Below are 26,348 nucleotides of genomic sequence, written 5' to 3'. Positions count from 1 at the left end.
TGGGGTAGGCCCAGCACTCTGTGTTTTCACAAATCCTCCAGGTAATACTGATGCACACTACTTGGAGAACCAGTATCCGGCTTGTATCTGATCTAATAAAGTGGTTTGGGGTTTGATTTTTCCATTAAGGGTCATAAAAGGGTCTCAAGCCATAATAAAGGGAAAATGGCAAATCTATTTTCTTTCATCTTCCATGGGCAATAGTGATAGGTAGTAGTTAAAAGTTTGTGTCCTACTATCAGACTGCCTTGGGTCAAATCTTGACTCTACTATTTGGGTAGTTTTTGGCAAGTTACCTAAAATCTGTATCTTGGGGGCTCACCTAGGATATTGTGAAGTAAAAGAGATATCCATATTAAACACAGTGCCTGGAACATACCAAGTGCTAACAAACTGTTAACTATTATTATTCTCTAGGTTTTGCTTTCTAACCAGCCTACAATTGTATATTTGACCTAACTGCCTCCCTAACTGTGTAAATAAAATGAGAATAAAGAAAAGACTATCCATGGTTTCGGTGTATACCTAAGGTTCTTCCATGTAGACCCAGGCAAATCCCAAAGGCAAATTCACAGAATAATCCCAAATAGTCTTTCCAGTATACAAGTACCCCACATAATACTTCCCTTTCAGTTATTATTCTGATGCTACAGATTTATGAATTCCCAATGTGCCTCTCTGTAGATGTGAAACTGTTATTCATCCCCCCTTCAAGGAACGGAAGGCAGAGTTGAAGGAGAAAAAGAAAATCAGCCTAGCTGATTATTTTCATGAACACCTACAGTCAACTTCAAACAGACAGTGTAGCATTCCTATAGAGAAAAGAATCTTCATGAATTCGCCATTTAATGGAGAGCGGGTAGTCATTAATTTCATAAAAACATACAATGTATACTCATTAACCTATTTGTGAGGTGCTCAGAATTTTCCAGGTGCAATGCTCATGACTGGCATTAAATGCACTGCCATTGCCAGAAGCAGACAGTGAATAATACAAATAAATCCATGTGCATGGAGAAAAAGCCTTGGGAAATCTCCGAGACACTACAATTAAGGTGAGATAGACAGCAGCTTATCTAAAGGAGAAGAATAAGGGGAATCAAGGGCTTTCAATATGGCTTCATGAAGGATTATTCAAAGATCTAAGGGCAAAAAGAGAAGCCCTGCAGGGAAAATGGAAAATACAGGTTGGAACCAAAGAGACTATAGAGAGGATAAGGACAGAAAAAAGAATGTAAGTGTGGCAGAAGCTCAGTCAATGTCATTCCATCTTAGCCGAGAGAGGGAGCCGCGGTAGGAAAATTGTCCCTTAATTGATACAACCAGCTCTCAACTTACTAACCAGGTCTGTTCCTAAGTTCATTTGTAAGTCAGCGGGTTGAAACCCAGAAAACATTTTCCCATGGAAACATTATTCATCGTGGTTTGGCTTTCTGGACAGCCCACGATAGGGTATTGAACCCAAAATGAAATTGAATATAGAACTTAATCCCTAAAAACATGATTTCAACTGTATCTAACCAGCATTTTTAATATTGTGCCTTTGGAAAAACAGAGTTCAAGTTCAAGGGTGGGATGCACTGAATGAGTCCTGAGCTTCGGCCAACCCCTCAGCCTCTGTCCCCACTGCCTAGAACATTCTTCCCCAGATGACCTCATGGCTACACAAATAGGACATTCTCAGGGAGGCCATTCCTGACCACCTTGCTTCAAATTTCGACACCCTCCCCTCAGCGCTCCCTAATTCTCTTCCCTGTTTTATTTTTCTCAATAGCATACCATCCAACATGCTATCTATATTGACATACTGATTTACTTATTGATTGCCTCCCCTCGGAGAATGTAAACTGGAGGAGGGATTCTTGTCTATTTGCTCAGTAATATATGCCCAGAGCCTAGAGAAGCATCTCCTAGACAGTAGGCAACCAAAACATACATGTCGAACTTAAATATTTACTTGTTTATCTACTTATTAACTGTAGGTTGGAGAGCTGAAGCCAGAACACGGGCCAGGTAGATTCTCCTGGATCCATGGCAATACGCAAGAGAAATGAAGCCTCTAAATCAATCTTTCCCCCAAATACTCCGAATCAGAGAGAGAAATGTGTGTGCTTTGGGGAAGCAGCATGGTGAGAAGGGCAGGGGTTGAGAAAGAGAGAATTTTGGAATTCCCCACTATGCATGCAAAATCCTGGCCTCTGAGCAAAAAACCCCTGAGTTCTTCTCTTCCCTCTGGTAGTCACTAGCATGTGACCTTGGACAAGACACTGACTCTGCAGAATCGTCGTTTCTCCCTGTTTAACAGAAAGATGATACTCTTTGCACCCTGCAGGTCTGTTGGTGAAGATCAAGTGGGTGATAAATGTGGACGCGCCCTGAAACGATAAAACGCATCCCAAAATAAAACAATCATGGTGCCGAAAGGGTAATGTATACAAACAAATAGTAAGATTAAGTCTTCATTGATCCTCTGTGGGATGCTGGGCTGTATTTTTCTGAATATAGCAATCTATGACTCTTAGCTCCATAACCTACATATGAAAATAAGTAGGAAGGCTAAGAAAAATGTGTGTGCAGTTGGCATTCTTGATAAGAGGGGAAAAAAAGAATTTAGGTAAATATTCAATGACAATATGATGCAAAAAAACTTTTTTTTTTTAATTAATTAATTTATTTATGGCTGTGTTGGGTCTTCGTTTCTGTGCGAGGGCTTTCTCTAGTTGCGGCAAGTGGGGGCCACTCTTCATCACGGTGCGCGGGCCTCTCATTATCGCGGCCTCTCTTGTTGCGGAGCACAGGCTCCAGACGCGCAGGCTCAGTAATTGTGGCTCACGGGCCTAGTTGCTCCGCGGCATGTGGGATCTTCCCAGACCAGGGCTCGAACCCGTGTCCCCTGCATTGGCAGGCAGATTCTCAACCACCGCCACCAGGGAAGCCCCCAAAAAACTTTTTTGAATTGCAAAATTATATTTTAGCTCAAATATAACTTTCTCAGAGAAGATTTCCCAGACATAGCCCTCCCTACCTGTTACCCCTCTAACCATCAAAACTTTAATCTCTCCTTGCACATAACAACCATTTTCTTTTTCTTTAGTGGTATCTACCATAATTATATGGGGAAAACATATAATTTATTTTGTTTACTGAGAGCTCTCCCCACCTTCCCTATCCTACTAGTTCCATGACCACACGACCATTTTTGTCTTGCTTACTGATGAACATCCAGAAGCTACACAGTACCTGCCACATAGAAAGCACTCAGTAAATATTGGTTGTGTGATCAAATGAATGAGTAGGTAAATGAATGAGTAAATGAACAATGAATGAATGAAGACATGAATGCATACACGTGTACATACATACAGGCTTGAAGGTCACAGTTTTAATAGGAAAACTGGATCCACTTGGCAGTTCCTTCCATGTGTGAGCTAATAATAAAATACCACGGTGTTTGTAGTCTGTTTTGGTAAAGAGGGCTTTCCTGGAAAAAGAGTTAACCAGTGCCTGATGAGAGCTGAAGTGATCTGTGGGTCCCTGGTTTTGCTCCTACTTTTCATTCAAGCTTTTCATTGCCACAGGCACAAACATGTCCTGCTTGACTGGCTAAACCTGTCAGGCAAAAGCCCTATTTAATTACAGTCAGAGAACCCAGTGCACCATTCACAAGTCTGTCTTCAGACAGGTTTGTCCAACAAAGCCCAAGTATGTTTGTCTGCTCTTCTATTCTGTCTGATTCATCTGTGGTGGGATGGGCAAAGGCCTCATGGGGAATTGGAAATGTTAGAGTGAAGGCCAGCCACAGAGCTCTCACCCTACAGGGTCCCAAGACCTGAATGACCACCAGGCACTGATAGCTAGTAGAACAATCAGGCACTGATGAAAATAAGGCCTGAGCAAAGGACATAAAGTGCAGATTCTACCTTTCTCTGCAATGTGGCTTATTAGACAGGGCTCTGGCTTAGGAGTCATACATCCAATTGATTTTGAACTCATTTACTTACTGTGTTATTTACAATTTTCTGTTTCCTCATTGTAAAATGTGGATAGAAATGCATACTCCTCAATGCTGTAAAGGTTAGAAGCACATGTATGTAGGAGCAGGTATATAGTAAGAATTTTTAAATCATAGTTATTATTATATCCTGGATTATATGGTTTTCTCATTAGTCTTCCATATAAATGGTTTGCACAGAGGTATGTATATTCTTCTAGCTCAAGGGGTGTCAACCTTGGCTACCCAAGGTGGGTAACTGAGGTGCTTAAAAAGGACTTGTGTCTGGGTACTTCACCCAAAGATTCTGAAAAAAATTGGTGTAACTTGCAGCCTGGAATTCTGGATTTTTAAAACCTTCCCAGTTGATTCAACTGGGTAGACAAGGTCAAGGACCTTGTCTGTTCTGGTTGGAAACTTCCCCAAACAAAGACTGACACCAAAAAACACAAAACTCTCTCTCGACCCTGCAAAGTACTAACATCAGAAGACCTTTCTAACAGAAAAGTAAGCCCTTGTGTTCTACGATGAATTTAAGTGGAAACGCTCTTGCAAGGAGTTACTAACTTACATTTATATTAGGATACAAGAATCTCTCTGGAGCAAGTTTTGAGAGAATAAAATACCATGGGACATGTGGAGGGGACAGGGGATGTGCATTGAACCAATTTCCCAATTTCCCACCATCTCTTTTTTCCTCCAGAGCTATTAACAAACTCAGAACTTAACTATGTATTTGACCACCATAGAGAACTATGTCCTCAACCAGAATCTCTTCATAGTTTTCCCTTTGTCTCTTTGTTAACTTTTTAGTGATTGTCTTTTTTCTTATGGTAATTGTCCTTGGGTTTATTTTACCTGTTCTTTTATTCTAAGACCTTTACGATTTTGTGGGGAAGAGAGTTGGGAATAAACAAACGAATAAAATATTTCTCAGTTTTGCTGAAACCTTGCCTTGCATTACTTCACAAACATAAAAATATCCTACTGATCATCAGTAACTCAGACTGGCTCTCAGATAGTAATATAAATAAATAGTAATAGTAATAGTACTAATAAAAAAAGCAAAATTAATCAATTTGGAGCACTTACTATGTGCCAGACACTATTTGGAGTAATTTGCATATGTTAACCCATTCAGTCCTCACAACAACCTTATGAGCTAGATCATTTTTTAAATAACTTGCCAAGTTCCTAGAACTAGAAAGTAGGAGAGTTAGGACTAGGGTTGCCAGAAAAAATAGACAACACCTAATTTAATTAGAATTTCAGATAAATAATGACTAATTTTTTAGTATAACTATGTCTCAAACGTTACATGGGACCATAATTTTTTAGTATAATATGTCCCATGTAATATTGGAGACATAGTTATACTGAAAAACTGGTCATAGTTTAGCTGAAATTCTAATTTAATTGAGTGCCCTATAATGATTTGCTAATCTGGCAACTCTAGTTAGGAGCCAAAGCCAAAACATCTCATTCCAGATCATGTGCTCTCAGCATTATGCTTTGCTGTCTCTTCCTTCCATCATTCTGGAGATTTAGGAACAGAAGTCAAAGCAGAAGATTAGGTAAGCTGCCCAAACCAGGGCCATGCTTGCTGTCAGCCTCTGTCTCTTCCTCTCCGCAGTGGGACCACTTGGGCTATCTCAGGCTCAGCCCTGTTCCCAGTTCCTATCATGTCAGCCTGCTGCCATCAACATTTTAGGGTTCAGTATGTCATCTTGCAGTCAATTCAGCCATAGTGTCCTAGATCTGAGAAGTGGTCTATTTTTCTTTCCTCATCAGTCCACTGGGGGCCCCAACATCTCGATAGCTGGACTTCAGCCTAGACCTTGTTTTGAGTGGCCATTTAGGTTAAACAATTTAGTGCATCTGCCCCTTCCAAGGCTGAGTCTTACTTATTAGGCACCCCCTTTTTTCATCTTGAATTTTTGTCCATCACTGACTGCTTCTGAAACCTCTGCCCCCAAAACACTAGACTTGGCCTGATGGATAGAACCTTATCTGTGTAAGCCTGCCCTTATAGTTCCTCTGCCAGTTCCTAGCCTACGCCGACGAATGGCTTGAGCTATAGGGCTTAGTCCTTTCCACCTGCCTTGTCCAGCTGCAAGCAACCAGCCAGTCAGCTCTGGCTGGATCCCAAGCGAGGACAACGTGAACCGTCTCTTCTGCCTGGCACCTTCTTAACACCATGCTTTATCCTCTTTTAGTGATTTCAATTCACTGTTCTGCAGATTTGGACCTCCGTCTGAAAGTATAGAGTGCTTGGGGGTTTATAAGAGTAGTGACAAGAGGAATGAGCAAAAGCTTTGTTTATCTCTAAAGGAAGAGAACTAAATGGTACCCCATAAACCCTGAAGCAAATATAAGGAGAGGAAAAACTATCCAAATTCAAGAACTACAGGAAAATTGGGTTGATTTTTTAAATAACAAATCATGCCAGACAACCTAATTAGCATTTTGATGGTGTTATGACATGACTAGTTAATGTAGCAGTTGGTGGTAATATCCTGGATCTTTCTTTTAATGAATCATTTGATAGCATCTCATGAAATTTTTACTCACTGTTATCACTGCGTAGTTTGTTGCAATTTGTTCAATGCCCCTTAATAAACATACAGACAAACAAATTTCCTGCCCAAGGGAGCTTACAATCAACAAGAAAAGTCAAGCAGAGAAGCGGTTCCCACAGGAAGGAAAATAAAACTTCTTACTACTGACACAGCCTGCTCTACATTACCAAGTGCGCTGGCCGTATAATGAGTCATCTCCACAAACACTTGTTAAATGCTAATCTGCACATGGTGGTGTGTAAGGATCTAGCTCCAGGGAGTGAAACAGACATGGTCCATGCCCTGCAGGAATGACAGCCCCAAGAGCTGTAGTTATAAATCGGAAAGAAAAGATTGGGTCTTACTTCTCCCCTCTTGCCTGGTAGCTCACTCAATTAGCGTTGCTTTTGCCTGTGAAACAGTCATTATGTTTGCTGGGCTTCTTTTCCTCCCTATGCTTGGGAATATGGGACTTGATCTCTGCAGCTTCTGAATATTTTTCCCCTAAAATTAATTAGATTTACCTTTTGATTGTTTGTCAAATCTCAAGTCCTTCCCTATAGAACTATGACTTCATTAGGATTCTAACTTAATTTTTAACACATGTTGGAGTATATACTCCACTCAGCTTTCAAGAGCAGATTTCAAAAGAAATTTTAAAGTATCCCCTTGCCAATGGTGCATTAAACCTTAATGTAATTTACCTGTGCTTCTGTATATATACGTGTATAAATACCTGCATCCATAAGTACATATTGCATGTGATATGAGTATGTTAAATAACAAACAGGATTTACTGGGTACTCCCAAAGTTTTAGGTACTGTGCTGGCATGCTGATCTTCTCATTCAATCTCACAAGACCTTACAGTAAAGGTAAGATTATTGCCTACACTTCGTAGATGAGAACATGAAAACACAAAGATCAGACACACAGTAAGTCCTAAAACTGGGACTTGAACTGACTCCAGACCCAGACTCCTAACTACCCCTATGTTGCTGTGGTTGAAATTTTATTTTTAACGTCTGTATTCGCAGAAGCCTACCCTGGGAATTTTGAGGCTCAACCAGTTTGCGACGCAATGACGCATAGCATGCTGTCACCCCATGGCAGCTTCTCAATGGCTTCTATGGGACAGCTGACTGCAGGCATCTCATCACTGCTCAAAGCCTCCTTAGCTGGGTTCTGCCTGCACTGCCCTCTCCTAGGACCCTTGTGCTCTGACTGGAGACTTTCACCTTGAGGACACAGCCCCTCCCCTCACCCTGTATCCCTCTCACCATCCAAAGAATTCTCAAACACAGCACAATTTACTTTTCTGTGCTAGTGAAGATTTATGAGCGTACAAAGTGTCTACCGGCAAGCAATTACAGCCCACTTGAAAATGCCTTTGCAGGAAGCTGAAATCTGATAAGGAAGCAGAGTGAGATTCTCAGAGGGAACCAGCCTCACATTCTACTTTTCCAATGTTCAAGTCACCCCCATTTGGGAACACAATATTTTTTAACTTGCACAGGTCGACTTTTGTGCTGCAATATACAATACACTTAAATACTTTTCCAGTAGCATAGCATTGGACCTTGTGCATCTTGAGTGGGACGGAATGGGTCCAATGTCGTGCAGCCATCCTGCCCACCCAAGAGACTTTCCACTGCTGCCAGCGCACAGCTCTAAGTGACGGAAATGGAAACAGATAAATTATGCTTTTCACTATATGACACCACAACCCTTGGCACAAGCTAATTAGACCGAGATTGTCACCTGACTCTAAGCAACCATTTATACTCTGTCTAGTGATCCATGAATCAGCTGCACATGACAATTCCACCCAACGGGGTGCTTCATGCTGGATAACCATTAATGAACCTGATCAACCCTTCTCTCTCTCTCTCTTTTTCTTTCTCTCCCTCCTTCCCTCCCTCCCATTCTCAGAGCATTTGAATGTGAGAAACAGTAGGAAACAGAAGTATAAAATGCACAATAGAGCCAGGAGGGAGAGGCAAGGAAGAGAGGGCAGAGCTGAGGCCATTTGTTGGTAGAAGCCAGAGCCATAAACCTGTCACCCATATGGCTGACTTTGGGAGTGGAAGCCCCAGATCCTTATTGCTGAGCCAGGGACCAGAAGACCAGAAATACAGTGTAACCATGCACTATCCTCCTGTCAAGGCCAGTTTCCTGGGTGTGGGACCTGTGCAGGCTCATTGGCCCTGTGCCAGGAAGGGCCCAGCACACGGTTCAGTGCTGTTGCCGCCATCTTGAAATTCTTCATAGACTTGGAAAAAGGAGCCCCATGTTTGCATTTTGCACTGGGCTTGGCAAATTATCCTACTGGTCCTGCTTCCTATTGTCTTTTAAGGAACAGCCTTTTGGCAGATGAGATTGTTTTCTGCCCCTCCCAGTGGAAGATCCAAGCTTTGTGGGTCCTGAAGCTTATGCGATAATGGGAGCCCTCTTTCAGAAAAAGGATACAAAATTATGGATATAAAGGTAGATTTTGCCCAACATTAATCTGCTGGCTTCTCAGAAAAATGTCCAAAAGCACTTCATGGTGACTTGTTACAGTGCCCTGGCTACCAGGAGGTTGACAGGGTAAACTCCGGGGAGGATGGGGTCATTAAGACCTCTTGGTCTGGACAAATTCTCTCCAGCTACATTAGCAGGATCTTTTCTTCCACCAGTTTCTCCCTCTTATGTGTTTTATGTTGTTGTTATTTTGTTTTCTTAATCTGGTTTGTTTTCAACCCTTCTATAAACCAAACCACTCTGAACATTGCCCTAAAAACAGAATTCTGGAATTTTCTGTTCTCTAGTTTTTACTGAGTGAAAACATTTTTCTCTTTCCTTATTTCCTTTTAATTGTCCGGATAATGATGTATTTTGTTTGCCATGATATTGTTTTTACATTTAACAGCTTAAGCTATTGTCTTTTAACACAAGATACTAGCAATATTCTCTACTCCAGAGCATTTGAGAGGGATAATTTACCCATCTCCCAAATTCCACCACACCTTGCTATTCTTAGAAGTTGGTTTAGATATAGCTTTCTCCAAGATTGTAGGTCTGGACTAGAAGATAGCAAACCTGTTTCAATTCATTTAGATCATGGTTCGATGAACCCATACATGTCAAAGTATTTAGTACAATGTACTGCTCAAAGTAGAAATTCAATAAATGCTTATACTTTTTGGTTCCTCTGATTCAAAGGTAAAAAAATTATGAAAGATTGACATTTTAAATGTTGACTAAAATTTCTATTCTTGAAAAATGTGACCCAAATTTCACCTGTAAGACTGAGTGATTAAGTCCAAAAATACTCATTGTCTCATTTTAATTTTTTTCTGTAAGTTATTCTAAAGTATAATTCTTAATTCTAAAATGTGCAGAATAGCCTTAAATTAATTGCTGGAATCAGTCGAAATATTTCACTATCTCTTTCCACTGTATTATGGCACACCAGTTTTAAAGCAGTTAATAGTTCTAGAAAATAATGTATTAGTAGTCAAATATATGAATCAATGATATTACTTTAATACTATTCCAGAAGCAACCAGAATGGCTGAATTAATAACATCCTATTATTTTATTATTGCACAAGAATTTATAGCTGTGCTGACACCACACCAGGACTAATTCTCCCTTTTATTGGACTTTATTAGACAATGTATGGCAGGGCCTTCTCCAGTGCCCCTGGGGAATCCCAGAATGACCCAGGCCAAGTCACTTTCTTAACCCTCACCCAGTAACACATTATTCTTTTCTCTCTCCAGGTTCACACAAAGCTCATGCGTAAAAATACCTGCCTAAACCAGAGGTCAGCCAATCAACAAGGTAGCATTTGAACACTTAAACTTAAATCCAACTTATATTTGGTAAGAAATGTATTATGGGCTTTCTGTTAGCAGCCAAGTTTGGCAGGGTGATCTATCTTTAGATTTATGCTTTTGAACATTAACCAAGGCTGCTTTTGTCTGGCTGTGCTGAGCCTGAATTTGCTAACCTATATGCCAATGGTATATATTTGGGAAGAAGACTTCAAGGGGTTATAAATTAAAGAAAGAATTATATTCAATGCTTCTTACTCAGCAAGGGGATTTAAGGAAGTTTTGGGTCTCCATAGGTTGAAAAGCTCACCCCAACTACCTTATATTGTGAGGTAAAGCTTAGATTTTGATCTGCTGTTGCCATCTGGATGTGTGATACCTGCTTGTGGTCCAGAAGCAGATCACCTCAGCCACCTCTTCATTTAAATGATATTTACCAAACACTTAATATATACTAAACATGGTTCTAAATATCAGGGATACTACATGGAACAAGGCATTATTCTCCTGAAGATTGTACTCCAGTCCCCCTTTCTGACTCATTGATATAATTTACAGGGCATTGACCCTGCCTTAGCCAGAAGTAGAATGAGGAAAGTTTCAATCTTGTAATTTCCAACATCCCTTGTTTCTAGCTTTAGAGAAGACTTTTTTAAAATTAAGTTTATAGACCATTCATATTCCAATATGTTCAAAGCTTTTTTATTTTCCGGGAATATAGCAATGGCCACTACAAAACCATTATATTACTCTAAGTATTTCATAAAGTTTTATTCATGAAAGAGAATGAAATTGTGCAAGTGTCATTAGACTGTAATAAAATCTGAGATCCAAGAGAAGAGGTGCAGGAATTATTGTGTTCAGGTTCAACCAGCAGAGATTCTTTCTTACAACTCTTTCTTTCTTGCTTGGCTGATATCTCTCAGGAAAACAAATATTCATGTGTTTTCCCAAGAAACAAGACAAGCAGGCATAGAATAACATCTTGAAGCTATAAGAGATCTTGTGAATCATCAATCTAAAAGTTTCAAATTACACAGGAGAAAAAGGTCTTTGCTTGTGCTGCCTTCCTCCCCTCCTTATCTAGCTAAATCCTTGTCATCAGGCAGTATTCTCCCCAGCACCACCTCCTCCAACTCCAAGGCTAATTCCAGGGCCCTTTGGTTCTATGTGTATCTCCATCAGAGCATAGACAATATTGGATTGACATTATTTGTTCATGAATCTCTTTCCTGATGACACTGAAGTTTTTCAATGGCAGAAACCACATCTCTTTGCTCCTCTCTGTATCTCAGGCTGCAGCAGGGACTAATACATGGCAGGCTCCTACAGTGCCTATGAACTGCTGTGACCTGCTCGAGTTTATACCGCAGATCCAAGTCTAAGACACAGTTCTCCTAACTCGTGGTCTTGGGCTCTTTCCACAACACCACATAAAGGAGTGTGTGAGAGCAGAAAGGCTTATAAGTTGAAAAGGGAAGCCTTTAAACAGTTTTCTTTAGGTCAAATTAGTGAAAATGAATGGGCGCTTTTGCCACAGAGCCTATGCCACCCACATGATCCCATGAGTAGTCTTCAGCTGTTAAAGATGGGCAGCCTCGACTCCAATGGCATAGAAAGGAAATAGCAATCAATATTTGTTGAGTACCTGCTATGTGCCAGGAACTTATCATATACTATCTCATTTAAAGCCAGGTTTCTGTGGAATTCTATGTTATGATTTGTTTTGCTTTCATCTTTCCTGATGAAACTCTTTTTAAATGGTTGCAAAGGGGAAAAATAGAATGATACCAAAAGGTTTGGGAAACCCAAGGTCTCCTGGTAGCCAATAGAAGTGATAATAACCTGATAACCTGCTAGAGGATTAGGTGAAAGATGATGGAGCTGGGATAGATGGAGATGGGAAACCCATCAAAATGTCAGGTACAGCCAGGTGGACCATGAGATACAGCCCCTTGAACTTCACCTGGTTTATGGTGCCTTAAATAAATAACAGGGAATCTCAAAGTGATTGGAAATAGTGTTAATTCAGACAGCCTGCATCTTTGTGATTCTCCTGGCTTTTCCCTCATGTTCATCTCTCCCCCACCAGGGGTCTCAACTAGCTTAAGACAGAAGGAAAGTGTGAAGGGGAAGTGCCAGCCAGTTTGGTGTCTTTTATCAAAAAAATACAAATTTTAGGACCACCTCCTCATTAGGTTCTTCTTATAACTCACTGGTCAGAACAATGTCACATGATCATCCCTGACTGCATGGGAAGCAGAAAAGATGACTGTTTCACTGTGGGAGATGGAGAGTGAAAAGGACAGTAGGAATAGCTGTTGGGTTAGCCAACAAGCAGTGTCTGAGACAGGCTCCAGGCCAGATATGTGTCTTCAGGACTCAACAAGAGTTTAATACTAAATCATGTATCAGTGATTGGATGAATGAATAGAGCACCTATGTTGTACTTACTAGGGTAAGTACAACATAGACGCTTGAGAAAAAATTGGCTTATAGTAATAATAAAACTAGGTTGAGGGCTGACACAACTAATGGGAGGTACTTGAAACTGATAAGAGTGAAAAGTTCCTCAGTCAAATTCCATTATGATACAGTTTTGCTATGCCACCAAATTTCCTATGCCATCAGAAGCAATCTCTGGCCTACACCAGAAGCAACAAGAAAGAAGTCAAGTATTAGCATCCAAAAACATGTTCTGTTCTTAGATCCCTCTCCCTTTGAAGTTTGAATTGTTCTTATTGGATGAACCAATTAGCAGTTTCTAGAAAGTGTGAACACACTCTTTGTATATCATTGTTTATCCTCTTCCCTCTCTCCAGAACTGTTGAACCAGTTTGCAGTTTCCAGAAAACCCAAGGACACATTTTGCACATTATTGTTCCTCCTCTTTCCTCTTTCCAGCCCTCAAGTACCCAGTGATCATAAGTATGCACTTTTTAAAAATCTCATTTATTTTTATTCTGACTATGTAAAAATGTGCTTAAGTGGGTCTCTGTCATTTGGGGAGAGTGAACAGATAGAGGAAGGAGAATTATTGACTAAATTTCCCCACCTCATTGATTGAGCCCATCACAAAGAAGATTAGAATACTAGACATTCCTTCTCGTACTTTAGAATATGATCCTTGAAGCCACCAAGCAGTTTTCAGAATTCCTAAAACAAAGCTATTTCACTAGCAATGTAATAAACATGAGCGACATCTCCAGCTTGAGAAAGAAAGACCATCCATCCTTCGTATTTTTGTCCAAATTTACTTGTTCCAACCCTACCGTTTCCCTTCCCCCATAAGTCTAGTACCTCTTTATGGGTCTCCACTCACTATTCGAATAACCAAGAATCAGAAGATTACTTTCTTAATCCAACATAGAGACCTATCTCTAAATACTTCTTGGAGAGGGGACAGAATTGTCCCATAAATCTTCAAGTCAGAGGCTCTAGACATTTTCTTTTTAATGAAATTTATTGTATTTGTGCTTTGCCCCTTGAAATCTTCTATTATATTCTACTTCATTCCAAAAACATGCTGATTAAACCCACTAAAATTTTACTGTACCACACATTGCACTCAGGGGGCGGGTGCAATTTTCAACATTGCTCTCACACGGTGTTGCTATTGAAAACAAACCCAACTCCTTACTAGCTGGTGCAGTGACACCATCTACCACTTTCCAGACATGCACAGACCATGGGGCTGCTCCACCCCTGGACTCCTACAGTTAGAGCGCTTTGAGCACACTATCTTTGAAACATGAACAAGACGCTGAAGGGGAGGGGGTACAGGCGTTGGTGGGCACCGCAGTAAGAGCCTAGCCTTAGTCAGGCACTGTGCAAAATACCAGCAGTTCCCTCAAGATACCCCAGATGCTGGGGTAAGATCTCAATCACTTTCCAGACTTGCCCTTCTCTCAAGGTCAGTCCCCCCTCAAGGGGCCCGTAGGAGCCCTTTCATGATGACTGTAAAGCCAGAATATATAATATTGAAACTTCAATGAGTTCCAATGCTCTTTATATTTACATAACTTAAAAAAAATCACTCAAAAATCTCAAAATGACTATCTGCCCCATTAATAGTCTTTACCTAGACAGAAAAAGAGACAGGATTATTTTGCATTGCAACCTTGCTAGATTAAAATATGAGTAATGATATCTCACCTAAGTTCCCTGCTTCACTGCAAAGAACTAAGAGGGGAAGGACCAAGACTCTATTCTGTAGGACTCTATTTGATAACATAATTGTTAAAGTATCTTTAACAATTCATGTCGGTCGTCTCTTCATCTTTCTGCATCACTCTGGCTCCACATCTCAGACAAAGGTCATCATATGTTTCCCACCTAACTTCAAGTTTATTGTAAAACTGATGAGAGATCAGATGTTGCAGTGCTGGAAAAAGTTCTTAAAATGATCCTAATACAAATATAATTTGATTATCGATGTGACCTTAGAGCTCTCTCCAAGGACACTCTTCCACTAAAAACTTGAAATAGGAGTGGAAAAGGCCTTGTTTCTAAGAACATACTTTGTTTCAAGAGGAAACTCTAAGGATTTCATCATTATAACCTTTTTTTTCCAGAATCAAAACTGCCTTTCCTACCCACCCCTGAAGCCACTTCAATAAAGGCTCTTCCTAGTGGGCACTCAGAGGAAGTCATTTGTTTGATGTATATATTTAATTCCGTGTACATTTTTGCACCTCATCTGCAAATCTCACTTTCTGTATTTATCTTGATATCCTCTAATTGCCTGCTGATGTAAACCTATTTCTTCCAAACATAAAGAACCTGTGAAGCCAAAGGAAGTATTTTCAAAACCAGGGATAAATAGTAAATAAAAATCAAGGTCAGGGTCAAGGTTTAATATCATCTTATTGCCTTTAAACCTGAACTTTATAGTCAAGGCAAAATACTGGACTGATTTTCCTTCCTCCTTGCTGACTTAATTACTGGATTGGATATATAACATCTTTGCTTTGAAAGAATGAGTGCTTTAGAACAAATTTTCTCTAAATCATTTTTCAAGATTTTCTGTTACCTCATCTAAAGCTGCTTTCCATTAATAATTCCTCAGTACAAAGCATCTAGACACACAGACATCGTAATTAGGGAGATTTCAATTACCTATGTGAGGAGGCAGGTAATTGACAATCTAATTAGTCTCATTTCAATTACCATTTTTCTCTTCATTAGAGCAGTTAGAAAACGGTAAAGGTTTGTAAAACATTCTAAGACCACAGAATTTTCAAGCTAGATTTACTAAAGATTAAGGCTGGACTTTTCCAAGACCGAGGGAGAATAAGCAATACTAAGGCAGTGTTCAAGACAGTTGCTGCGTTTAAAAACCAGACAAGCATATTGGAAGCTCATCAAGCAAGAATATGATTCAAAGCCCTGGGGTGGAAGCTGGCAAGTGGTTCAGATAGGACTCATCCATCGTCCAAAGGAGAGGTTATTTGAAACATGCGTTATTTAGTAAATGAATAATCACTCTCATTTATGGAGTGCTTGCTGTGGATCAAACACCACATAAGCACCTACCGTGCAGTATTCTCTCATTTTCATACGAACATCAACACTCTCAGGTTAATATTATCACCCCCATTTTACAGATGAGGAAACCGAATGGCAGAGATTATGCAATTTTCCACACCCAGACAAATACTCTGACCCTGGATCCCATGCTCTGAATTTTTCCATTCATTTCCTGACCCCTGGAGGAAAACTTGCCGTTGGACTTCGACAGACCTGAGGGTAAATCCCAACTCCTTCACCTACCAACTGTCTCCCCCAAAATACTAAGTTCCCTTTCACCCTCCTAAATAAAAAACAGTTGCCTTTTTCTTGCTGCTGAATATAGGAAAGTGGGTATATATGTGTGTGTATGTATAAATGTATCCACCTATACATATAGAAAACTGAAAGTACCTAAGGGACAAAAACAGTTTCCTGTGGACTTTGGGTGATAATCTGTGTGCATAGATAATGTGTCTATGCAAGTTCATTGATTGTAACAAATGTATCTCTCTGGAGCTGGATGTTGATAGTGGGAGAGATTGCTCATGTGTGGGAACAGGGACTATAGGGAATTCTCTGTACCTTCAACTCAATTTTGCTGTGAACTCTAAAAAATAAAGGTAATTAAAAAAAATAAGGATTTCCCTGGGGGCGCAGTGGTTAAGAATCTGCCTGCCAATGCAGGGGACACGGGTTCGAGCCCTGGTCCGGGAAGATCCCACATGCTGCGGAGCAACAAAGCCCGGCGCCACAATTACTGAGCCTGTGCTCTAGAGCCCGCGAGCCACAACTACTGAGTCCAAGTGCCACAACTACTGAAGCCCATGCACCTAGAGCCTGTGCTCCGCAACAAGAGAAGCCACCGCAATGAGAAGCCCACGCACCGCAACCAAGAGTAGCCCCCGCTCTCCGCAACTAGAGAGAGCCCGCATGCAGCAACAAAGACACAACGCAGCCAAAAATAAATAAATTTATTTTTTAAAAAAACAAAAACCTCAAGGTTATTGGTGATATAGAGCTTCTCAGAGGAAATTCCAAGATTAATCCAAGCCTGTGCCGTCTCTTCTCTGAGCCCTACTCCTCTGTTGGTTACATCTTGCTCCTTCCAGGGTCCTGTGTCCCCTCTCCCATCCCACAAGCTTGTCAGCCTCTTGTGCTTCCCAGCTCCTCTTCCCCTTCCCATCAAGACTTTCTCGAATCTTCCAAGACAACTTAGAGAAAAGTTGACATTTACAAAAATTATAGATCTTAATGTATATGGCTGCTAGGAACATAGTAATTTATTTCTGGGAAATATTAAGGGTTTAATCCAAAGGTCATCAGGATCCTTGACCATAGATGACAAGAAGATAGTCTTAAAAATAGGGAAACAAAGTCACCCAGATTCTGGACCAGTGCTTTGCAATAGAAATATAATGTAAGCCACAAATGCAAACCATGTACCTAAATTTACATGTGCTAATAGCCACATTAAAAAAAGAAAAAGATAAAATTAATTTTAAATTATATTTAGTTAACACAGTATATCCAAAATATTGTCATTTTAATGTGTGATCAATGTAAACATTATTAATGAGATATTTTACATTCTTTTTCTTTGGACCAAGTCCTTGAAATCTGGTGTGTATTTTACATCTTCAGCATATCTCAGTTTGGACGAGCCACCTCTCAAGTACTCAACAGCCAGTTGAAGCTGGGGACTACGTGTTGGATAGCACAGTCTAGACATCTCATGACGTTCTATGCATTCCCCAATCAGCCAGAGACACAAGTAGGTTTTCTATCCACCCCAAGGGGAGGTTGAGCTCCTCTGACACAGGCTGGAATTTTAGTTCAAATGAAGGTGAAACGGGTTTAAAAAGCAAAGATGACCATCTGCAGCACGCTCTGTTGAGCTTTACAGTGCTTTGACATGCTATATTTCTCTTGATCCTCACAGCAACCCCACATTTTATAATTCCCATTTTACAATTTAAGGTTCCACTGATTATTGATGGATTCAAATACCATGTTCTAGCCATGTGATTTTGGACAACTGACTTAATCTCTCTTAGATTCAATTTTCATGGTGTATAATAAAGATAATAATCCCTGGCATGGATGCTGATTGTGAAAGTTAGAGAGCATATATATAAAGTATCACATAATAAATGCTACAAAAGTGTGGTGAATATTTACACGGTGCATACTCCAAACCACATATTCTTTGCCCTAGCTCATGCGGTCTGCAAAAACAGGTAGGTCTGGAAGATTTCACAAAAAAGGCAGAAGAAACCCAGCATCTGGCAGAGCAATTTCTAATCCAGATGATGCTGTCTTTGATTCTATAATCATTGTTTTCTATGAGTCCTTACATCTCAACCCTTCTACCTAGATCCTGACCTAACTTTTTAGATTCTCTGGCTTGGATGGCTTTAACTATGCAATATGGTAATTTGGGGGGGGACTCTTATTTAGATATTAAACTTGAAGGGTCTGGATGGCTCCACTTTGTAAGTGCTCAATTATCTTCTCTTGAATGGACCACTGGACATCTGAATTTTAACCCCAAACCTGGGGTCCTGAATTTCTTGACACTGCATCTGCCCAATCCCACTCAGCCTCTGGGAATCAGAACTCTCCAGGGCATTGATGAGCTTAGAACAAGGAGTTACCATGGCAACACTGTCCGGGTGGCAAAAATGTTCTGTGGACTTGAAATCCTGGCACTGTTCATATTACCCCATGCAGGCACCTGCTTATCTTAACTATATATGAGTTTTGTTCTGATTGTAATAAAAAACTCTAGCCCCAGGCTTGACTCCCTTGGATTTCCCATAAATAAAAATTTCACCCTGTGTATTAATTTTTGCACGCAGTTCATACACTTCCATTCCTGAATTTTTGACAGTCCTTTTACTACTCCCACAAGCAGAAAAGAAGCCAGGGTCATGTGGATTTTGAACCTTTTTATTTATAATTCTAAAATGCCATCCTGTTTGTCATAATAGACTCACCATGGATGGCAGTAAAACGTAAGCTACCAGGAGGAGCTGAGATAAGAATAGCTTTTCAATAATGGGGCAGCTATTAGAAGAGGTAGGAGCATAAATAAAGTCAAGGTTAAAAGTAGGCAAGATTAGGGTTAAGAAGCCCATCCTCTATACAGGGATTCAGAAATCCAGGTACTCAAAGTGAAGGGTGAATAATATTAACTGTGCAGATTTTCAGATAAACTTCAGTTTTGTCTTTTTCTTATGTTACCGTTGTTTTTTAGATGCTTTGAATTTTTGTTGATAGACTTTACCTGTAAGGAACATAACTGTCCTTTACCAGGTTGTTCTTTAAATAACAGCATATACCAGAAGTTGTTCATCTGACCTACCACCCCTGCAGGACTGTTGTTTCTATTAATGGGTTTTTGTGGCCCTGATGATTCTGGATAATAATCCTAGGGTTCAGATAACTGCAAATCTCTGCTCCCCTTCTTGACTGAGAAGGAAATAGGCTACTTGTCTCCATGGGGAGGCTTAATGTTGCCTAAGATCAAGCTGTGATCTTGGCTATAGAAGACTTCTGGAGCCTTCAAAGGATCAGCATGTATCTTCAACTACTGACCATGGCTCAAGCTAAGACCAGCTACTGCTGAACTAGTATAGTTCCTTTCTCAAGTACAGCCCTGGAACTTCTACCTGATGAATGTGAGATTTTCAATGTGCTTTTTGGAATATGCTGTATATAATTTTAAAAATGTGGTTGAGCTGGGGACTTTCTTCCTTTTAGAAATACTTCAAAAGGAGAAGAACAAAAAGAACAAATACATCCCCACCAACAAAAAGACAATGTTGCGGTTAACCTTGTTCCTTCAGGTTGCCCACAGCCCCTTTGGTTCACCAACTGTCATAAATTTGCTCCCTCTGAGCACAAAAGCCTTCTTTGAGGTACAGAGGTTGAGTTTTATCTGCCCCCAGGGATACAGGGTTGCTCTCCTCTGCGATGGAGGGCTCTGGAATACCGTTGTTGGCCTCTTTTGAGACAGGCTTGGTTTTCTAATGAATGACTTGTGAAATGAATTCCGAGGCTCCCTGGGAGACAAACGATGCAGGCTTGTCTTCCCCAACGTCGAGCATCTGTCTATTGCACATCAAAGCAAAAGCAACACCTAAGCAAATCAATCCATCCTTAGAATTTCTGTAAAACATTAAATCCCCCAAAGCAAAGCGAAGAACAGGATGGTGATGTGACTCCCACCTTAGATAAAGAAAAACAGTGCTCATTTTGCATCCTGTTAAAATTATTTTCAGGTGGTGAATTCTTTCTATTGTTTGTTGTAACTAGACCATTGGCTAAGATCAACTTTTGGCTCAGTTAAGGATTCAACATTTCCAAGGCACTCTAGTAGTGAACAGTGATTAGAGAAATCAAGTACAAATAGTTTCCTAGGTAGAATTCTGTACCATCAGGAGTCCTATTGCCAGGGCATTCGTGTTCGCCAGTATTTTTTTTTTCTAAATTCAATTATAACAAGTTTATACGACCATAGAACTAATCATGGGGAAAATCATTTAGGAAATATATGCAGAAGAAAAGCTATGGTGCTTCTTGAAGTTCAAGTTCACTTTGCAAAGATTTCTGTTATTAAAAGTCATGGAAACTGAGGAGAAAAAAAAAAAAAAACAGGCAGAGAAAAGGTAAGGGCAACTCACTTGCCATTCCCATGGGAGATTGGAAGATATTTGCAAACTAAAATGTTGGGATGCTTTAATCTAGGCTGTGTTATCCTATTTCAATACATCATTAATGGACTAGATCCATTGAGCTCAACACTTAGACTGTGTTTAATATTTCCCAATCAAATGCATTTTGGCCATAGTCATAGCTGCCAACTATGAAATAGATTACCTTTTTCTATTTTGATAGCTGACATAACAGGAACGAAACATGAGCAATCCATAGTTATTTTGGTCATTTCATCAACCATGTGACTCCTCCATTGTGCAGCAATTGTCAATTATCACAGCTGAAAGAAGACTGAAATCCTCATAGAATGGTTGCTTCCAAACTATCACATACAGCAAGTTCAATTTTTCTGTACCTGCTTTCTGTAAAATGTGAGGCATATAACATTACTTTCCATTGCTGGTGGCATATTAAGAGTGCCCTTTCATCAAGCTTTCTAACAAAATTTCTCAGAGCCTTCCCAGGGCTGTATCCAGTTCTCTTTTCATGATATAGAAAACATTCTATTAGTAGAACAAAGATGATAAAATTTCTTGCACATTTCCTAATTTTTGAGTAATAAGCATCTGTGTTATTAATTATTTTTCTGCTTTCCAAGTTTCGAGTGTCTTGCTTCATGACCCCTTTGTGAACTTGGGGTATGGCCAGCTCGTCTGCTAGATTATAGGAGTTAAGGGAACCAGAACCATTTCTCACGTGCCTCCTATTGATCAGAGAGCCTGACACAGCACCTTGAACTCAGAGGACAGTCCAATTTTTGTTGGATGATTGGATGGATTTAAAACCTGGTCTGATTTTCACCAGAGAGTTCCAACTAATTTAAAAAGTAAGAATGATGGTACTTGGCTAATTGAGTGACTATAGGATTATCTGAGATGAATAGCTTTGCTCAAATGAAATAACACCAGAGACCTCTCATTTCCCATCAGAATAGAGCACAAGACATTAAGGTACCCCAAACTACGATGACTTATTATATTTATATGTATTAGGATAACCTGAGGACTCATCCTCTGTGTTTGGCTCTATAAACTAGGTTCTATTTGGGGAGGCCTTTTAATCAGGGATAAGAATTATTCTTAGAAGATTGTTTGACTCCTCATTTTAAACAATGTAAAAATATTCAGGTGACTACAGTGGTAACAAATCTCCATGATTATATTATGCACAATCAATTGTATAAACTCCAAGGATATCAGTGAAAAGAATACCAAGTAACGTCCTATAAACATACAGCTGCCTGCGTTGATGAGAAATTTGCCAGTTCCATTTTCTCACAGACTTTCATTTATGATTTTGCCCTATAGTATCTGCATCTAATACAAGCAGTCATAAACATTTTGGAATCTTGACATTATAATACATATAACGTTTTTCCTATCAAGCTAGAACTTTAACATGCTAAGGGTTCTGATAATTCCTGCAATTAAGAAAACTGTTTTCCTAGGTAACTTAATCCTCAAGTATATTCAACTTAGAAACCTTTTCTTTACTTTTTTTACATTTTTTTTAAAATAGCAGTTATGAAGTATTATTCTAGGAAATTTTGTGCAATGCCTATTCTATACCAAGCCCTGTACTCTGTGCTGGTGACACAGGATTGCATAAGATAGACAAGGTTCTGACAAGGCCTTACACTCCAGCAGGGAGAGCCAGACAATAAGAACACAAGCAAGTCCTGTTAAGGAAGTTCTCAATGCTACCCAGAGTGAAATGAGAAAGAGTGAAGGGGGAGTGGGGCAGTGAAGACATATGTCTACCTTAGAAAAGGACTCTCTCAGGAAGCCACCTGCCATTGAACAGACTTTGGGATAGATTTCCTGACAACCTACTGTTGAACTGAAAAAAAAAAAAAGCACAATGTGAGAGTTGTGTGTTAAGTTTTATTGGGAGCAAACTGAGGACTATAGTCTAGGAGACAGCATTTCAGATAGCTCTGAGAAATTGCTCTGAAGAGTTAGGGGGTGGGGAGGTCAATATATATGTGATTTTGGTGAAGGGGGAGGCCATGCAATCAAGGACACATTTTTGCAGAAGGTTACTGCTAGTCACAAGGAGCAGACGTCACCATGAAAGATTTTAATGCTTTTCTAGATATGAGGAGGTGCAAGAGTTGGGCTCATAAAATCTTCTCCTGAAAATATCTAACTATCTGAAGACCTGTTTTGCCAGTTTTCCCACAGCACAGAGTGCCTCATTCCTGGTCTCCACCCTGAACTCCTTTCAGGGGGTGTTGAAGGTCAGCAGTTGCAGCAGTTTGTGATTTAATCCTTGCAGAGGTAGATGGCCAGTGCCAACCTTTAGTTGGCACTACCTAAGGAAATATTCCAGATGCATCTTTTAAAATAAAGTATAAACCTGGCTGCAAACCCCTGTAATTCATTGGAAGATAGAGCACGTTCTATATGAAGAGTATACCAGGAGGAGTCCAATAATGTTAGGAATACTGTGTTCTGTGTTAAAGGGCAGTGTTCGAACTTGACTTTCCTGGAGTCTTGTATGCCCCCTTGCCCGAAGGCCCTATGTGAAATGGCTTTCCTCCTTCCTCCACCCACCCAAATGCTTTAAAGCTTAGATGAGTTCCAACTCCCTTATTTATTTATTTATTTATTTATTTATTTATTTTTATTTTTTTGGCTGCATTGGGTCTTCATTGCTGCACGCGGGTTTTCTCTAGTTGCAGCAAGCGGGGTCTACTCTTCGTTGTGGTGCACGGGCTTCTCATTGTGGTGGCTTCTCTTGTTGCGGAGCACAGGCTCTAGGTGCGTGGGCTTCAGTAGTTGTGGCACGCAGGCTCAGTAGTTGGGTTTCGCAGGCTCTGGAGCGCAGGATCAGTAGTTGTGGCACACGGACTTAGTTGCTCCTCCACAGCATGTGGGATCTTCCTGGACCAGAGCTCGAACCCATGTCCCCTGCATTTGCAGGTAGATTCTTAACCACCGCACCACCAGGGAAGTCCCCAACTCCCTTATGATTTTTAAATTTTCTGTTGCATTTATAATGTGTGCTGTGTAATTTAAGGCTCAGTTAGTCTTACACTGTAGTTTGCCCTTGCTTTCAAAGCCAGTTTATAAACCCTTCTATAGATGTGCCTGCTGCATCTCCTAGCAGGATCAGCAAAATACTCGGTGAAGGACCAAATAGTAAACATTTAGGTTTAGTAGGCCACATATAGTCTCTGCTCCTTTTTTTTTTCTTTTTTCCTTTTTTAACAGCCCTTTAAAGATGTAAAAAAAAAATTATTCTTAGCTCACAGCCCACACAAAAAACAACCCATGGACTGGATTTGACCCATGGCCATCGTTTATTGACCACTGTCTAGATTATTCTAGAACATTCTCTAGAACAATTTCTGTGACAGTTTTCTAAGAGTAAGGCTTACTTAAGCAAAGATTCAGGGCTTAGACATGCTCACATAGAGTTACACACACACACACACACACACACACACAAGTACACACTCACACACCTGCCATAGAAGAATTCAACGTGAAGAAACAGATGGCACAGTGGTTCTTAGCCTTGACTACTCATTAGAATCATCTGAGAAGCTCTTTAAAAACACCCAGGCTCAGGCCCCACTACAAACAAGTTGAATCAGAATGTCTGGATGGGAGCCCAGACATCTGTATTTCTTAAAGTGCACCAGGTGATTCTATTTTGCAGCTTGGTTAAGAACCAGTGCTTTAGAGCTGTGATTCTCAAGCATTACCTTACATTAGTCACCTGTGCTTGGTAAAACTCAGGTTGGTACTCCACCCCCAGAGTTTCTGATTAGGTAGGTCTGGCGTGGGGTCCTAGGGTTTGTTTTTTTCTAATGATTTCCCCGGTGATCCTGATGTTTCTGGTCTGGGGTCTACATTTTGAGAACCATTGTCATAGAGAATGGAAAAGTGATCCAGGTGAAAGCTTTCCTATAGGTGGGATTTTTTTGGTTTGCTTTGTTGATTGGGCAGTTAGTGGGTATTTTTGTTTGGTTTGTTCTGTTTTGTTTTGTTTTTCCTCAAGTTTCTAGGGCTCGAGTAAAAGAAAGGTAAGCGAGCAATTTGGAGGCAGGGACCATGTGAAGGTGCAGAATAAATTCTTAATAAATATTTGTTTAATTTAGGACAAGGAAAGGGCTAATAGGAATAGGAGAGGGAAATAGCTCTGCTCTCTTAATGGAGAAAGAAGAAATCCTGAGTGAATGGCAATAACACTTCCAACCGGCTTTGAACATATCTCCCAATAACATAGAGAATGCCTACAATTGCAGTTGCAAGAAAACCTGGAAAGCCAACAATAGCAGTCAATTTAGCTGATCATATACCTTGGGCTCAGTATTGTGGGGATCCCAACCAAAAGAGAAAATATACCAACCTTCAAGAAAGTCAATGCCATGAATACTGGCAAAAATGCATTCTCATTTGAAATGTTCAGGTGTGAGAGTCTTACATGCACATGCAGACTTCATTTAACAAGAAAAGAAGCCCAGAAATGATAAGTTTCAGATACTTCTCTCATCGTCCCCTGTAAGAGAACCTGATAAAATTGTGTTTCTCAAAGTGTGGTCCTTGGATCAGCTACATTGCTATCATCTAGGAGCTGGTTAAAAACAAGGCTTTGTTATGACTTCAGTGGGCCATAGGTACCCTTGTCTTCATGGACCTCTTCCTCCATAATGAAAATTGAAAAATATATTTTTATGATTATGCTAATACAAAGAGAGATGTATTAATATTATATATGAAAATGTTTCTTCAACCTAAAAGTTCAATTTTTTCTTCATATTTTTAAAGAAATTAAAACACTGTCTTGAGCCCCTAAGAATGTACCTAGTAGACTAGTCGGCCCCGGGTGAGAAACACAGAATCTTAGGCTCTAACCCAGAGGTATCAAATCAGAATCCACATTGTAACAAAATCCCCGAGTGACGCAATAGCACGTTAAAGCTTGAGAAGCATTGTTTGTAAAGTTCACCAAGGTTAACAAACAAACAAAGGAAAAGTAATTCTGATTTTTCTATATTTTCTGAATCCTAAAAATATGCTACCATGTGCTCTGTGCTACCACAGTCAGCTGTGCATCTCCAGAATTCCCATCAGCCTTGGGGCTGTGCCGTCTAAAATTATGCAGAGCTCTGTATCAGGGCAGACACAAAGGATGTGAAGGGAATCATATCAAGGTTCTTATCCTTTAAAATCACTGAGAAACTGCAGAAGTATGGGATTCTAACAGCCTCTCAATATTTCTGACTGCCCAAAATAGTTCACAGAAACCACTTGAAATCCTGACATTATTTGCTCATGTTACTGATGATTATGGACATTATTGCATGATAATACTGGTGATTATAGATTTGTGTATGAGTTGAGGCACCCATTCCCCACTGGCCCTAGAATGGACTAGGGTTATATAGTAGATCTAAGCATTTTCACACTATTTTTCCAATAACATTCATAAACACAATGGAAAAAAACAAAACAAAACACTGCATTTGTGTTGAAATGTAGTTTCACATCTGAGAGAAAAAATAGCCACTCAGTAGTATGGAATTTATCACCAGTATTTGGGACAGCTATTCTAAAGTTCCTCTATCTTAATGATTCTCCAACACTTTTAGTGGTGAAATTCTTTTAAAATTTAAACATTAAAAAGTAAACAGAAATTAACTCGAAATAGGTTATAGACCTAAATGTAAAACACAAAGCTAGAAAACATGTAGAAGCTATAAAACATGTAGAGCATGTAAAACATGCTCTAAAATATA

At 39.9% G+C, this 26,348-nt stretch overlaps 1 long non-coding RNA gene across 1 annotated transcript in view; it reads right to left on the bottom strand.

The window, feature by feature from the left end:
* The window catches only part of LOC309630963, a 1,010,383-nt gene that overhangs the window by 917,071 nt on the left and 66,964 nt on the right, over window positions 1–26,348 (bottom strand). Inside the window, exon 3 of the long non-coding RNA XR_014245979.1 lies at window positions 2,919–26,348. This exon is cut by the window's right edge and continues 12,455 nt beyond it. This is a non-coding gene — a long non-coding RNA (uncharacterized lncRNA). The remainder of the gene's footprint in view (window positions 1–2,918) is intronic.

Source organism: Balaenoptera borealis (assembly GCF_965194805.1).
Source record: "Balaenoptera borealis genome assembly, chromosome: 6".
Classification (NCBI taxonomy): domain Eukaryota; kingdom Metazoa; phylum Chordata; class Mammalia; order Artiodactyla; family Balaenopteridae; genus Balaenoptera; species Balaenoptera borealis.
This window is presented reverse-complemented; position numbering and strand designations above follow the sequence as displayed.